The 17253-nt window shown below is 40.4% G+C and overlaps 1 protein-coding gene across 6 annotated transcripts in view; it reads left to right on the top strand.

Moving 5' to 3' along the window:
• The window catches only part of SORCS2 (sortilin related VPS10 domain containing receptor 2), a 581186-nt gene that overhangs the window by 9240 nt on the left and 554693 nt on the right, over window positions 1-17253 (top strand). For 5 of the 6 annotated variants that reach the window (XM_048942849.1, XM_048942847.1, XM_048942852.1 and 2 more), the window contains exon 2: window positions 2738-2829. The exons of the other annotated variant lie outside the window; for it this stretch is intronic. The gene's annotated coding sequence lies outside the window, so the exon portion shown is untranslated. The remainder of the gene's footprint in view (window positions 1-2737; window positions 2830-17253) is intronic. 6 annotated transcript variants of the gene reach the window in all.

The following is a 17253-nucleotide window of genomic DNA, read 5'->3' on the forward strand; positions in this document are numbered from 1 at the left end:
TCTGTTCTACTTGTCTGCATTGCAAATAATTGTGTAAGTGCCAACATTTCCATAAACTACAGCTATAATATGTAGATCACGCAAGCAATTGGCCAGCACAGCTCCAAGCAAGGTCAAGCAAGAGCATAGCACAGGAAATAGTTAGGCATTAATGGCAATATCCTTATTACTGCTCCTGTTCTGTAAGAAATACATTTCCAATTGGGAGCAATTCTAAAGCAGCAAACAGGTTTACCCAGCTTTATGCTTTTCAGACTTTGCTTGCTTTTGTTAAGGGCTCTGCAGATCGCTAAGTGCAGAGTGCTGATAGAGGTTAGGTGATGACTTAAGGCAGTATCGCCTTTCCAGACAGAGTCACTAAACAGGGGAGACAGCATATGTTTGTCTTCCTCTGTTTGCACAGTGTTGTGGGTGGGTTGACCCTGGCCAGCACCTAAGCGGCCACCACCAGCCTGCTTGCTTCCCTCCTGCAGTGGGATGGGGCAGAGAATCAGAAGGGCAGGAAGCAAGCAAAGCTCATGGGTGGAGAGAAAGACAGGTAAAGTGAAGGAAAAAATAAAACCACAAGTGATGGAAGGGCAATCACCAGCTCTCGTGAGCAGACTGGTGCCGAGTTGATTTCTGACAAGAGTCTACTGTGGGAAGAGCCCCTCCTCATTTTATTCCTAAACACAGAATTACATGGCACGCCAGGTAGACTGTTCCAGTCAAGTCTTTTTCCCATTCCCCTCCTTATCCTCAGCCTACCAGCTTGGGGAGCAGAGTGAAAAATGGAGATGGTTTTGATGCTGTGCAAGTACTGTTCAGTGACAGCTAAAGCACTGGTGTGTTAGCAGTGCTGTTTTAGTTATAAATCTAAAAACCGGCAGCATGCAGATTGCTGTTAAAAAAATAACTCCATCCTGGCTGGACAGAGTGCATGCTTTAATAGATGGGTTTGGCCCTAGGGTGGGGTAATCACTGTGCAAGCTGTAAATTCACTCTGACTGCATCTGCATCTTCCTGTACGCAGTTCCAAATAAATTTTATGTGACTTATGAACAACAAAAAACAGTGACTGAAGTTCTGCCTCTGATCACTATGTGTGCACATACATATTTTAGGCCTTACATATGTTTTTCACTTGCAGTTCCAGAAAATTTGTAGCAGCATGATCACTAAGATGGCATTTTGCAGGAGTTGCATGTCATCATATTTTGCTTGCTATTCATGATGTATTTTCATTTGTCTGTTCATGTGAAATTCTGGATTAGTGAAATTTGTACCCTACATAAATACAATCTCTGTTTCAGAGAAACTTGCTCCTGTAGAACCATTTGAATTTTCTTCCAGAAAATTTTGTGCTTTATGGTGAAATCTTATTCTGCTTAGGGACTTTCTGGATTATCATTTCTAGCATTCCTCCATTTGCCCTGTAAGTGCCCTTTATTTGAACTCCTGTATTTCTGTGAAATTTATTACATTTCTTTCTGGAAGAGGAGATCGCTTGGAGGAGAAGAGTTGAGATGACATGCGATATGTTAGCCTGGAAATAGTAATACCTTTATTAAACCTAGCAATGTTCTGACCTACAAAGGATCAAGGTGTAAGTGAAGTGTCAGGCTTCATTTTGTTCCATCAGCGATGCTTGGCTCTTGGTGAAGTTATTTATACCCTTTCCATCTGCCTTCCAGACTGATCCTTAAGCCTTTTCTTGGCTGGTGTTCAGTCTGTTCTCAATGGCTGTGCTCTCATCTGCCTCACTCATGACTGTGATTCTTGTCTGTTAGTTTAGACTCCTCTTTCAGGAGATGTCCTGCCTTGTTCTGGGCTTTGTTTGCTGAGCTGGCCAGAAGTGTGGATGAGATGACCTCAATTTGAGTTATCTGAGTGCATTCCTGTGTCTACTGTTGAATTCTTAACAGTGGACCAGGATGTTCTTCTTGCTTTGAACCCTAAGACAACCTCGGGACACAGAACGCTGGCCTAAGAAAGCTTGGGGTGCTCCTTGAGAGGCTGGAGCCAAAGGCCACAGATGGATTTATATTGGACTTCTGAAGGTCTTCTTGTCCACCATCCATTCTGAGGCAGGCCACCTGAAGTTGGTTGTCCAAGAGCCTGTCCAGGTGGCTCTGAATATCTCCAAGAAGAGAGGCTGTGCAGTCTCTTGGGGCAGCCTGTCCCAGTGTTAAGTCACATTCATCATGAAAAACTGCTTGGTGGTATCAAGGACAAAGCATAAGTATAATACATGTACAAATGTATAGTGGTCAGGCTAACTCGGTGCCCTGATATTAGCATGCCTGACAAATGTACTGATGTGTGTCTCAGACTGAATGGAACACTTGAAATGTATTTCATGTTCGGAAACATGCAGTGCTAGTAATGGAATTACAAAGATCCCCGTGTCCGAGTTTTTATCTCCTTTTAGTCATGTCAAACTTGGTGTATTTCTCCCTGTTTATTAAAAAGAAGATAAGGTTGATTCATATGATTTAACCATAAGTGTTTATCTGCTACTTGGACCATATTGAAAATAAAATTCCTTAGGTTTAATGAGAAAATTGGCTGATATCAAGAACAAAAATAAATAAATATAAGCCGTACTGAGAATTCATCCTCTTATATTTTATTCCAACTTAGAGAAGATTGGGTACAGACAATTTTTCAGCTGCAGTACATTTTCTCATTTTCATTATGCAGAGCTAAAATTATCCTTGCTGTAATTTTTCTGAAATCAGTGGTATTCTTCTGCTAGGTGTGAGAGTGACCTGCTCCAATGGACCTGCTGTTCCAGGACATGCTGCACTCCAGCGGGTTTCTTCCTTTCAGTTGAATGCAAACATACAGGTAAAAATTGTTTACTTCTGCAGTCTTTTATATGATTGGAGGCAGCACAGACAGGGGAGCACAGCAACTTAAATTTCTGGCTTTCAGTTGGATGAGATGAGTTGTTTTTGTTTTTTTTTTTTTGCCTCAGAGGAAGATGCTGTTCTACATCCTGTAGCTTAGTTTGAAATTCATCATTGCATCCCTGATTCGGCAGAAGCCTTCTATAGAAACAAATCAGGATTAGAACCTAGGAGATGTTCAAGTTTGATATCATCTATGCAATATCTGGAAATCACAGTGAAGAGGGCGGGGGAGAGGCTTTGACTTCTTTAAGGAATCAATTTTTTTTATTGTTGTATCAGAATATGTTGTGGCTACTTAAAAAAAAGAAAGAAAGAAAGAAAATAGGATGATGGGAATTTTTCCAGCAGTTCTCATTTCATGAAACGTGTGTCGGAAAGAAATAGTGGAGAATAAGATTTATGTAGGAGTTAGGACTGCATTGTGCTTTAATACTGTCTCGCTCCAATTTATAGGAGGGAGAGGAGGTTCTTTTATTATCTATATACCCGGCGTGAGATTAAGAAGCAACGGTTCAAATGTTGGTCCGACCAGTTTATTACAAATCTTAATCAGGGAAATGGGGAAGGGGAGGACGGACACTGTTATGAATTAGGGTAATGGGGGAAGGGAAGGAGGGCGATAGAAAAGATAGGAAAGAAGAAGCAAGGAGTCTTTATAGGAAGCAAGAGGGACAGAGTCACCACCATGGATCCAGCGAGGTTCGTAGTTCAGTCTTTGATCCTCAGTAGCGGTGGGTCATCAGGCAGAGTTGTCCTGTTGCCAATGACGACCACGACCATGGTGATGATGGCCCTTTTTCAATGCTTCAAAGTGGTTGAGTCAGCTATCTTTGGAGTGACAGCTCAAATCCAAAGTGGTCGAGTCAGCTCTCCTTTGAGTGACAGCTCAAACCCAAGGTGGTTGAGTCAGTTCTCCTTGCGGTGGCAGCTTCTGGCTCTGGGATCTCAGCAGGAACCTCCTTTGTTCTTATCTTTCTGGCCTTGCCAGCAGATAAGAGGAAGCAGGGAGGCACCAACTTGCATCTTGCCTTCACAAGATACAATGGTATCACCCCCCAACCTTCCATACTTAGCTGGAGCGGTTTGGCCACAGGCCAGATCTTCCGCCAGTGAACACTCCTGAGCACTCTCTTCCACTCTTCTACAGAGCAAGCAGCTCTGGGGGAAGGGGCTTGCAAATGTTCCCAAAGCGATATCGATTGTCACACAGTTAGCACCCATCAGTTGCCTCCTTGACAAGTCACTCAGAGTCTTATCACAAGAAAAACCTCAGGAAGCAAGCTTTGAGCCAAAAAAAAAAAAAAACAAAAAAACCTAAGGATTCTCACAAATACCCAGTCTTTATTTTGAAATTATCACATTTCTACCTATTAGGCCAAACAGACTGCAATTGAACAATTTCTATTAACTGAAAATTTCACTCCCAATGCTTCTTGTTCAAATCTTCCTTGTATTGATATGAAAATCTGACTTTTTAGTAAAGCTGCTTCACTTTTTGCTCCTACTGTGGAAGTATTGTGTGTCTAGAAATGTATGAGATTCCTTTTTTCTGTTCATTTATTTTTATTTAACAAATTGTCTTACTCTCATCAGTAGCACGTGAATGATATGGATTGCTGTAGGAAGTATGAATTTTTTATGAACATTGTAAATATTAACTTAAAATACGAGAAGCCAATGACTGAGATGTTAATGCAGCTTTGGAGGTCTTCCTGCTTCAGAGGTGATAAAAATTACATATGGGGTTAAGAACATGAACAGCGATGTGCTGTGGGGAGGCTGTGGATGCCCCGTCCCTGAATGCATTCAAGGCCAGGCTGGATGTGGCTCTGGGCAGCCTGATTTAGTGCTTGGTGACCCTGCCTGTAGCAGAGGGGTTGAAATTAGATGATCATTATGGTCCTTTTCAACCCAGGCCATTCTATGATTCTGTCGTGTGCTGTAATGATAATATAGCAGAGATAGGACGTAGAAATATAGGATATTTAGATTGTGGAACAAAGACTAATAGCCTCTTTCTTTCTCGGGAGATGAAGAATCATAGAACCATGTAGGCTGGAAAAGACCTACACGGAAGTATTGTTGGGGAGGAGGTAGTTCTGCCCAGTGGAATAAATTTCTCTGCATAACTTGCCATTCTTGGTGTATTTTTATTCATCTGTCAAGTCACTGCTTTTGACAGTTTGTTAATTGTCACTGTGCAGTCAGTTTTGTAGCAGGAGGTTAAGAGAGTGGTTGTAGTCCTGCCCCAGGATGGCCTTTTTTTTTTTTTTGGTGCTGTCACTGAAGAGTGATTTTAGAAGATTCTGCATGATAAGAAGTACCATCCTTCAGCTGATACGTTAAATTGAGGTCACTTCTGCCAATGGCCCTCTTAAAAATCACCTCTGTGTCTTGTCAAACATTCCATTTCACAGTGAAATTAATTCTGAAAATCAAGGACTGTGTATGAAATATTACTGAGCCCATAATGGTGGCTGTGTTTGCCCTGTATTCATTGTGTTGCTGGTATTTCACTTACAATTTTTGTCAGGGCTTACATTATAAAACTCAATTTTACTCCGTTCTATATCACAAAGCAGCATATGTCACACTAACTCCACTGAGCAGAGTAAGATTACTACACGAAATCTTTTATCATCTTGTGATATATATACACCCAAGATTACTCAGAAAATAACTTGTCACTACAGTAGACACTTCATGGTTGCTGGAAAAACCACTCCATACTGAAGGTCACATGTGTGCATGCACTGATTTAACAGCTCTATTCACCCTTTGCTAGAACAGTGCTGCTGGAAGAATGACGAGAGGCTACGAAAGCATCATACTTTCAAGGAGAGCTTTCTGATCCCTTCTGTTTAAAGGACCAAAGTCCAGTATATTAAAAGGAAATAAAACTTTGGAATTGCTTTATATTGTGAAAATAAAAGCACCCTCAACTCGTTAGGACCTCAAACACTACTGACTCCAGAAGTGCTGCAAACCTTGCCATAGAGCACACCTTACTGATGGCAGCACTAGTTTAGGCACTTTCAGATTGCTAATTCCTTGGTTTAGGTCATGTTGCTGTGTTGTTTTATTTTTCTTTTATGAATACAGAGAAATACTTCAAGCAGTTCAGTGTCTCTGGATCTTTCAGCTGATCCTTTATAAAGTCCTCTCAGATTCTTAGTATAGACTCAACTCTTGTAATCCATTCACAAGAAGAGTTAGGACATCTGTATTTGGGTGCCTGTCACCCCTCCATGCTTCTTTCACTGTGCTGAATGCTTTTCTCCTTGAAGCATTTCAGAAGTGATTCTGAAGGCTTCTTATCTCTGTTGCTCTCATGAACATCTACTTAGATTTTGCTGATTTGCAATCTTCTGAAGTGCAACGTCTTCCATTAGTGTCCTGTGCATTTGTAGTGGCTCCCGAAAGCCCAGGCCTTTCTGTTGTTCTGTACCTTCCAAATGGACATAGTCAATATTGCAGACTCACTTTTTGTGTGTTTTCACTAACTGTGTATCTAGAAATGAACTTCATTTTGGTTATTTGATGCTGGTTGATTTAAAACAAACAAAAAAACCAGTAATTTCCTTCTGTTTCTATAGGATGCATTTGATAAGAATCCACAACATTCTTTTTTTTTTTTTTTTTTTTTTTGAACGTCATCTTATCAGAGTCGACAGAGGAAGCTCGGTTTACATCCAAGGAAAGCAGAAACATTGACTTGTTTCCTCTCTTTGCAAAGTTTTGGGAGCAGCAGTCTGTGGCAAGGGTTGGTGACAAGCCACTGTAAATTAATAATAGTGATGTTAGCACACTTTCTTGCAACACGAATGTGAATCATGGCCTGAACTTGTATTTCACTTGTTCAAGGATGCTTGAATCTTACTTTGTAATAGAAAAACAACTTCTAACATTAAGAATATGCTCTTTTTTTTTCTTTTTCTTTTTTTTTTTTACCTTTGAGATCTGGGTTGTGGTGCAGATTGCCCACAACGTGGTGTGAATGTGAAAGATTTTTGTCATGAGTTATTAATAGTGAGCTAATAGTGAGACTGCTGCCTTATTTCAAATTGCTGAATTGCAGGGCTATGTGTTAGAGCCTTTGGAGTCTTTCTGAGGAGGTGAAGGGATTAATGCTAGCCATGTCATAACTATCATATAACAGCCTAATGGTTATATGTGGTGTACACAGTCTGTTTTTTCTATTATATTCATCCTTTTGTTTGTTTTTAAGGCAGCACTTACAAGTAATTATCATAGCTCTTTCTGAGATGCCAGCTTCTGCACAGGAACTGGTCTGCCTGCTTCACCAATTTTGGTTTGTCTTGAAAAGGTACCGCTAAACCGGTGGATTTAAATCAGTGCTGGAATCTGTATAGATGCTGAGGAAACGTGGACAGCCATCTATCCGTAGGGTGGGTAAAGTGATGAATACACTCTTCAGCAGGAAGCTAGCACACCTGCTGCCAGGTGTCAGACTGGTGCAGTGCAGTGCAAAATCAGCTTGTTTATCTCCAGCCACAGCTGGCGTGGTTCAAGGTGAGCCTTGCTCCTATACTGAAGTAAAGTAAATGAGGAGGACTCAAACTTTCTGGCCTGATGGCTGTGATGGAAGGGGACATCTTTCATCCAGTTGATGGCATGAAGCAGCTTTTAGGGGAGTAACGCCTTTAACTGCTTCAAAGAGCTGCTAAAAAGCAAATTTGTATTTTTAACTTTTGTACACTATATACATATAAAATCTCATAGACTCAAGGATGCAGATGCAGACCACATAGGTCAAAGCCAGATTAAAGTAATGCAAAACTGCCTGAATATTAATGCACAGTATTTCAATATATCATTTCTTAAGTCCACGCAAGGCACAGAGATCGGAAGAGAAGAAAGCACTCTACATTACAGAAATTACCAAGTTCTGCTTTCTAAATCAACTGAGGTATTAGGAAGAATAAATGTCATGGAAAGTCAATAAGGCTTGGCTCCTGGGTAACTCATGTTATTTTAAATGTCATGCTCTGTACTAAAAAGTGACTCATCTTGTACATGTTACTGAATCTTCCTGGGAAATGATCGAGGTTTAAAAGCTAATGTCTGTGAAAGTAGAAGCTACTCCCAAGCCATCAATGTCTGGAGTTTTTTTAATTATTATTATGCTTTAAATATTGGCATCCCAGGAAGGGGTCTAAAAGACAAAACAGCTGGTAAACTAAAGGTGACCTAGTAAAGGTACATGTCAAAGAAAATGGGGGTGTCAAATGCTGTTTGACTCTGAGAAGGGAACGTTACATAGAGGCAGATACCCCCATGGCTCTTAAATGTAGTTCAGCTGAGAAGTACTTAGGATTTTCCAAGAAATATTCCACTGAAGTTGTATTTATGTTAAAATAAACATTGTTTCATGTTGAGGGGCAGAATGCTTATAGTGTTTTCCAGTTTTTCTCTCTCCAGACTCTGCGTAAGTGTTTCTGAAGTAATGCAGATGGTTTTGTTGGTCAAATATTTAGTTGTTAACTTTGAGTTTCAGGATGTTTTCTTCATGAAAGTTGGTTTTCTGGTTCAGTCAGAACCAACAGCATCAGATTGTGTTGATAATTTTATATGCTGTTGTCTTGACTCTTCTTTCACGTTAGTCTTGTACTCAGCCTAACATACTGAAAGCACTAGGTCAGACTCTATTAACTAACAAAATCTGTACTTCTCAAAAAATAAAAAATAAAAATAAATTGTTACCTGAGATCAGAATCCAGTGTTCAGTTTCCTTTCTTGAATTTCAAGTATTTTTCCTAATTTTCTTTGTGAATATAAGAGATATTTTAGAGAGAAACATCTTTCAGTCTACAACAGAAGTTGAAATATTTTTTCTTGCTTCAATTCTAACTAGATAGCTGCTTGATTATAGAGTTCTCCTGAATAATGCCATTGAAAAGATCTGACAGTTAATAAGTCTGTTTCCAATGCTGTGTACTTTGGCTGTAAATAACATTCCAGGTGGAAAATTGGCATAGCAGGTGTCAGCTCAGGATACTTAGAATGCTTCCTCCTCCTGCTACCAAATAAAGCAAAGGAAACCTTGTAAGGATTTTGTGGTTTCATGTTCCGCTGGGCTTTTTGTTCTTGTTACTCATAATTTCCTTCCCACACAGCCTTCCACAAGTTTCTTGAGTGAATGATGGTCTACAAAAAGGTGAGGAGAAGGACTCGGGGTGCTACATGTAGAGCAGCATCACCTCAGTCCCTGAAAACCTTATGGAGCAAGTCCTGCTGGAAATCTTTCTAGGTATACAGAGAGCAAGAAGGTAACTTAGAACAGCACCAGTAATTCTGACTAATTAGTCACCGTCTAGAAAGAGATCACTTCTCTGAGGATGAATTAATAGCAGTGGATGTTGTTTATGTTGAAACAGCTTCTGACACAGCCTCCTATGCTATGTTCAAAGCTGCTTCACTTCTCTCTTGCACGGGAGGTCAAAACTGGACACGCTGCTCTATATGGGGTCTTGTAACTAATGAATTGCTGCTTACACATGGGGGAGACATGAATTGGACAGTGACTGAAAAACTTGGCCATTTGTTCAAATAGGAGCGATGAATGATTTGGAATAAAACTGGCAGGTAGCAGCAAGTGGTCAGTGCTGGGACTGATACTGCTAAACATCTTCAGGAGGAGTGGGCTGGCAGAAGCCTCACGGTGTTTATGAGGCAAATGTTCACAAGGCAGAACTGTGATTCTGCCAAGACAAATTAGCACAGGCTGCAAGCCAACTGACTAGAAAACAGCTCTGCAGAAAGACTTGAGAGTCCTGGTGGACAACAAGATGGTGGGTCAGCAGGAACATGCTTAGAGCAGTGAAGGCAAATTGTTTACCAGTCTGCCTTATCAAGACTGTAGTCAACAGATCAAGTTGTTTTTGTCCTCTATCCATTACTTACAAGACCTCATGTGGAGCAGTGTATCCATTTTTGACCTTCTGTGCAAGAGAGGAATGAAGAAGCTGGAGGAAATCCAACAGGGAGTGAGTAACATGGTTAGGGAGCTGTGGCATAGGAAAGTTAAGGAAACATAAGGAAAAGTTGAGAGAGCTGTGCTTGTTTATCCTGGACAAATGAAAGCTAAGGGAGGATCTCAGAGGTGGTCTTCCACTACCTCAAGGAAGGATATATGGAAGATGGAACAAGAACTTCAGAGCAAAAGGACAAAATGCAATGAACACAAGTTGCTGTATGGAAATCCAGAGGTATTAGGAAAATTTCTTAGACGTTATGTAATTTTATTTTACTGTGAGGGTGCTTAAAAACTGTAACAGGTTGCTCAAAGAGGCTGTCGAGTCTCCATCCTTGCAGGTGCTGTTGCTAAGTTAGACACTTGAAACTTGCCCCTTTTTGTGGAGAAGGTTGGGCTTGATGACCTCCAGAGGTCTCTCTCAAGCCAAACTATTATCTAATTAACCCATTCTATATTAAGCCTTCACCTGCAGACACGGCATCCTTCTGAGATGGAGGAAAGAGGTAAAGAGGAAATAGGGAAGAAGCATGAGGTTTGGAAGTTGATCTGCGGGCTTTTGTGGAAGATTCTTTAGATCTTGATTAGTTCTTGAGTTAGATCTCCAGGTTTGCAGGGGTGTATTGGTCCTTTACGAGTGTCACAGAGCTCTGTTAATGCAGCAGCAAGGGTCCAGCATACCAGACACAAACTGACTCTCTGAGTTGGATTCCTGACTTGACCGTGCTGTTGTTCTGCTGCTCTATAGGTCTCTGTGGTTTGTTTCGCCCTCCCGTTCCTTCTGTATTTAGACTGCAAACTGTTTGTCACTAGTTGTTTTACATACAGCATGCCCTGGCCTCATATTGAGTATGGCTGTAAACAGTTTTTTATTTTATTTATTTATTTTGAAAATGCCATCTGAGATTAACAGTGCACAAAATACAAGGTATTATAGCTGGAATTTCCCTCAGACTACGTTTGTTGTGCAATACTGAGAGAAAATTAAAGTCTTCCATGCTGTACTGCTCCCTGTAAGAGGCTTAAATAAACTTACACTGTGTGTTGAAATGTTAGCAGTAGCAACTGGAGCTGGGATTGAATTAGAGTAATCTGCAAGGAGAGAAGCTGAAGAGCCTTGTTACAGTTAATGGAGCAAGATGAGGGAAAAGATCTGTATTTGCTCATAAGATTCTGCTTGTCACCAAATAAAAACAAAGCTTCGAGACTTTACATGGGGCTAAAATCCTTATGCAGCTTGGTGGAAGGCTTTGCGTTCATTCTGTGGTGTTAATTCCTGCAGGGTAGTGTGAACTCGACTTCCAATTAACATTGATGTAAAGTGCTTACAGGATTTATGAGCTAGAATTAAGAAAAATACCAATGTGGACTGTTGCCACAGCTCGGGAGATTCTCTTTTAGCCAACTGTACTGCCACTAAAATTACTTCTGGCAAACTATTGCAACTTGATTTCTGTCCTTTTCCAAAATGGAAGGAAATGCCAGCTCACTCTGTAGACATGTGTTTCTGGCAGCTTTTTGCAAAGGCAACTCAATGAGCTTGAAATGAAGATTTCAGTGACCCTGTGAATCATTCTCATCTCATTGACACTTGTGAGGCCATAAAAGAGCAACCATAATGCCCAGTCCACCACTAGGGCATATTCACTCTCTTCTGGAAGAGAATCTCCCATGGGTGACTTCGTTATTCCTTTCTCCTGAGTGTTGTAACTGTGGGTATGCCTGAGATGTGATGCGGGTGCTTCAGCAGCATTAGGGGCTGGAATAATCCCACTGTGCTCCTACACACAGTGGCTGCTGAGCTAATTCTGGTGGTTGGCTGAAGGAACTGTGATTTCCTTGTCTTTCATAGAGTGCATAGAGCCCACAGATTTGAGTCGGATCAGGATGGGGCTGAAGCTTTTAGAAATACAAGTGTGTGTCACAATCTTTATATTTTTCTTTTTTGGACAGAAAAGATTCTCACCTACTGAGGGTGTAGAGCCATGATTTCAGTTATTCTGGAAACAATACTTATAAAGTAAATGCTGGTTGTAAGTTTATATTAACTTGTCATTTGCTCAGCTTGGCTCTGGTAGAGCTAACTATGAACATATTTTAGATGACTCAGAAGGCTTTGAATTGTATTTCTGCCCCTGCTTATCTGATAATGATGTTCCAAGATGTGATCTAGGTGTAAGTTGTAATTATATGCACCTAGAAAGGTAGCATTGGTCTTAAGGATAAATCACAGGGCTTGATGGCAGTAGGAGTAGGTTCTTTCTGCTTCATTACCTTTGTGATTTCCAGCAAGTTGCTAGGTTTTGGGGTCTCAGGGTGCCTATCTTAAGAGGGCTCAAAAACCCTGGAAAGTGCAGCAGGGAGTAAGCATTTCTGTGTATGTGAGAACTTTTAATGGACTATTGTGTAAAAGTTAATGATACGATTCTGTGAGTCACAAGCTGAGATCACCCATGTAGCGTATTTCTGTTAAAAACATCGCTGCTGCCTTTAGTTCTGTTCTTCTAAAACTAGAGTGCACGCGAGAGTGGAAAACAGCAAGGCTGCTTCAAGTCTATGAAAACAGAGTATTGCAGCTCCTGACTTAATGCTATGGCAAAGTTGCTACCTATCGTAACAGTAGCTGGTTTTGCAATGGTCAGTATTACAACCTAGCTTCAGAAGAACTTAAAATACTTTAGAAATCAAAGGGATATAATTTAGCCCTGACTAAGTGGTTAAGAAGAAGTCTGTTGCAACACCAAAATTTGTGACTGAAAATTCCGACCTATGACAATCCCAGAAAAACTGATCTGCAGCTTGATGCTATGCACAGAATGGACAGAATAACTTGACTTCTTTATCAAAGCCAACATTTATACGTTGAATGATTGTTTTGGTTGGTTTGGTGTCTGCTACAGAACATAACTGCTGTACAGGTGACACCTGGGAAATAATTAAGTAAAAAGGTAAAAAGATGATTGTGAAATGTAATTATCATTTTTCTTTTCTTTTTTTTTCTTCCTTTTTTTTTTTTTTTTTTTTTTTTTTTGGAACACATATGTGTTATGTTACAATAACATAGCTAAAGATGATGTTAGCTGAAAAAGAAATACCTATGCACGTAATTCTGGAACATTTTTTTGGACTTTTGTGAGTGGTGTTATTATGTGATAGAAGAGAGGTCACAGTTGTATCCTTCCTCTGGGTTTTTTTTTTCCCACAGAAAGCACATTACAGTGAAACATGATGAAGTAAATTTGGAAGAGAATTCTGTGCAATATTCTGTCCTTTTTTATAAGTTCTTCTACAACAACAGTGATCCAGAATGATGAAATTCTATGAAAATGTTAAAAGCCAGAAAGATTCCTCAAGGTACAGTGATTTCAAGCTGTATAAGACTTTAACATTTCTGTGTCCTTAAGGATTCTGTAGTTTTCCTGGGAGGATATAGGACTAATTAATTGCCTTGTAGCACAGAAAAGGCTGAGTAATTTTTTTCCCCATAAAATTATAATTCTGGTACTTTACATCTCTATCTTTCTAGTTCAGTGATGTTTACACTGATGAAGATTGGATTTGAGAACAGACACTAACCTTAGTGTCCTTGGTGTACGCACACTGTACAAGGATATCTCCCTACTCCTGGTTCTTACAAATGGTCTAATTTCAATAGGACTTATCACAAGGCTAAACACTTTGTGGGTTCAGGGGCTTTCAGATTGATTCTGTTAACCAGTATCTCATTCCATATTTTAACTTGAGATTTCTGTATCTCCAGCATTAGATTAACAAATAGGGGATGATAGAATCATAGAATCCTTAGAGTTGGAAGGGATCTTTAAAGATCTTCTAGTTCAACTCCCCTGCAATGAACAGCAACACATGCAGCTCCATCAGGTTGCTCAGGGTCTGATCCATCCTCACCTTGAAAGTTTCCAGGGATGAGGTGTTCACCACATCTCTGGGCAGCCCATGTGATGTGCCAGTGCCTCAACACCATCACTGTAAAGGACTTTTTCTTTATATCTAACCTAAGTCTATCCTCTTTAAGCTTGAAACCATTTCCCCTTGTTCTGTCACAACTGACCTTGGCTAAGGTGTTTGTCTCCTTCTTTCCTGTAGCTCCACTGTAGACATTTAAAGGCCACCCTCAGATCACCTCAGAACTTTCTCTTCTCCAGGCTGAACAGCCCCAGCTCTTTCAGCCCGTCTTCATAGCAGGGGTGTTCACAGTGTTCACAGGGGTGTTCCATCCCTTGGATCATTTTTGTGGTCCTCGTCTGGGCACACTCCAACAGGATTTTATTGGTGTTTGTAAAATGCTTTGAAATCCATGTGGGAATGGTGTCATAAAAGTGAAAAGCTGTTCTTTGGCAATGCCAGGTAAAACAGACATTGCTTTGAATGTGAACCATGGAGTTATCTTCAGTAGTTCCCTTATTACTAGATTTTATGAAAAAATAACTAAAACAATGGAGTATGACTAGGCTTGTTAAAAACATATTTTGTTATTAAGCATCCTATAAAGAACAGACTGTAATATCAATTACTGGCTTCAGCGGTTTTGGGAAATGGGAGTGCCAAAGTACTTATAGGAAAGCCAATACGCACCGATGGCATAGTCATTGATTTTTGTAGGACAATGGGAGTCAAAGATGGAAATTGATATTGCAGTGATGTCCTGGGTAATTGACCATTTAAGTGATTTGGTAGTATCGTGTAGGTAAGGGAAGAGATGCCTGTTGTGTATAATGAGTTTAGTACTCTGTTTTTTATGCTTGTTTCTTTTGTAGTAGAGCTCTAAGTACTTGATCTTGACTTGAGAGTACTTGGCATCTTGCAGGATCAGGAGTTGTGCCTGCTGAAGCTTACTGCATTTAGTTTAATTGTAGCATTTCATTTGCTGGTACTGACTCCGTTTATCCCACGAGGAACATACCAAAAGGAAGAGGCCATTATAACCCATAATAGCAGAAAGAAGGAATTAATTTTGAACTGCTTTGAAACATGCTTTCTTTAAGCAGTGCTGTCTTCCCACGTGGCCAAGAGCTTAACTATTGCAGAGAACTGTGGTAAACTGAAGTTTTCCTCTGGTGGCATAACATAGTGTATTGACTACTCTTAATTACAAACACTGACTAAAATGGGTTTTCTAATCCAGGGAAATTGTCAAGTGGATAGACCAAAATCCAGGAATATTTACCATGATGGGAATTTATAGCGAGGGTCATACAGAGGGTTAATAAAAGTCTTAATAGATATTTGATTAAAAGGCAGATCAGCAATTACAGTCCAATAGGTTGCTTATAATCACTGCTTTTAACTGTCCATTAAACCTAATGATACTGTCAACTGTAATACATAAATCTTATACAATCTTTCTAACATGTTGTCATTTAACCTTTTATAAAATATTTATAAATGGAACTTCACTGCAAGTGTAGCCTACATTTTGTGTTTTTGGTTTACGCTCTGCACCATTCACCTTATTGTGCCAATCAATATTGTCTTACTTGTACTCCCCCATCTGCCTATATATCTAAGAAAAGAGAATTTTTCTTAGATTACTATCCTCATGCTACTGTGGAAATATGAAAATGCATTCTGTCGCACACAAACACTATTAATGCCTTCCAGAAAATATCTGTTTGGGAAGTGCCAGAATGGATGTTACCTGCCCTGAATGAGGCACGTGTACCCCAATGTTTGGGGCTCCCATCTCTCAGCTTGTGAAACTGAGACTGTGTGATGTCACACATAAAGCAGTGCTCACCCTCTTCCTCCTGTGCTGTGACATCCTCCCACCTGGTAGTGTGGGTGGAGGAAGGCCCAGAGATGTGTCATTTGGTGGATACAGTGGTGGCCCATTTTGAAGCCAGTTACTCTTTCTGAGGCAGATCTCTCAGCTAGTACCACTTGCTGCATATTTATTTGCACCAAGCACTTGCAGTTTGGATGAGCTACAATTGCTTTAAGAGGTAGCTAAACCAGGAGATCCACTGCAAGTATGTACCAAACTTGCCCTAGTCTGTAATCTTGTGGACTGAAACCATAAATTACCCTCAGCACCATGAAGTTCCCATGCATGAATCAGGTGCCAAGAAAAGGCTTATAAACTTCTGACAGTTTGTGAAGCATGCAGAAAGTGTTCCTAGTGCTATACAAAGGCCTACAGGGCATTTACGTGTGACATTTCCTGTTGCTGACCACTCCTCAACTCCTTGAAACTTGTTCCTTTCTTCTTTTCTGGGACAGCTCACACCTCAAAACTCTGTATTTATCAGTACTGAATGTGGTGCAATCTCCGTTTGCTGAACCTGGTTCAGACCTCTCTTTTTTTTTTCTTTTTTTTTCTCCTCTTACTAATTTACACACAGCTCATTGCTTTCTTTCTGAATGGAGTATCTTCTGTTTCTGCCTCCCAGAAGATCCAACAGTGGACATTGTGCAGCCCCAGAAATGTATTTATGTTTATTATCTTGTGCTGTGAGAAAGGTGAAAGCTCCTCAGATGGCAGAATAACCCAGTGGCTATCCCAGGAGCTTGCTGATGTCAGGATTGCTTCTAAGTGCCAGAGGGCTGGTGCTTCTTAGTGCAAGTCAGCGTTGCACAAAGTGCAGGAAGAGGAAGGTTCTCTTGATAACAGCTGCATTTTGGGAAGGCACAATGGATGCACACTTGTTCATCACAGAATCATAGAAAGTCCTAAGCACAAAGGGACCCATGAGGATCATCGAGTCCAGCTCCTGGCTCCACACAGAACCATCCAAAAATCAGACCTTATGTCTGAGCATTGTACAGATGCTTCTTGAACCTCTAGAAGGCTCAGTGCCGTGACCACTTTCCTGGGGAGCCCTTTTCAGTGCCAAACCACCCTCTGGTGAATTAAATCTGTACTGCTTTTCAGGGGAAATACATTTCTGAGGCTGCCATCCACCTGGATCTGTGCACTCTGGGCCCTGGGGCATCTGGATAATTCACTAAGACCACTCCTGCAAAAAAAAACATCAAGGAACACTTTTTTTGATTTAGTGTTTTCATACTAGATAAGAATACATTTGCACAGCAGTACTAAGGAGCCCACCTCCACCCCCTAGAAGCAATATGGATGAGAAAAGCTGGTATTTTGAAAATCAGACCAAGGGTTTATCAGGAGCTGCTGATACATTTGAAAAATACAAAGCTTTCTGTCTCCGTTAGGTCTTCACGCTTAAATTGACTTCATTGGAATGAAGTTAAAATGATGAGATCAGTATTGATCTTAATGTCAGTACATAAACCTTTGTGTGGATTTTATGTGACTACTCATAACTAAGACTTGGGGTTTTTGTATTTGTTTCTTCCTCTTTCTTGGCCCCTGTGGCAATGAACAAATAATTCTGA

This window comes from Lagopus muta, chromosome 4, assembly GCF_023343835.1.
Source record: "Lagopus muta isolate bLagMut1 chromosome 4, bLagMut1 primary, whole genome shotgun sequence".
Lineage (NCBI taxonomy): Eukaryota > Metazoa > Chordata > Aves > Galliformes > Phasianidae > Lagopus > Lagopus muta.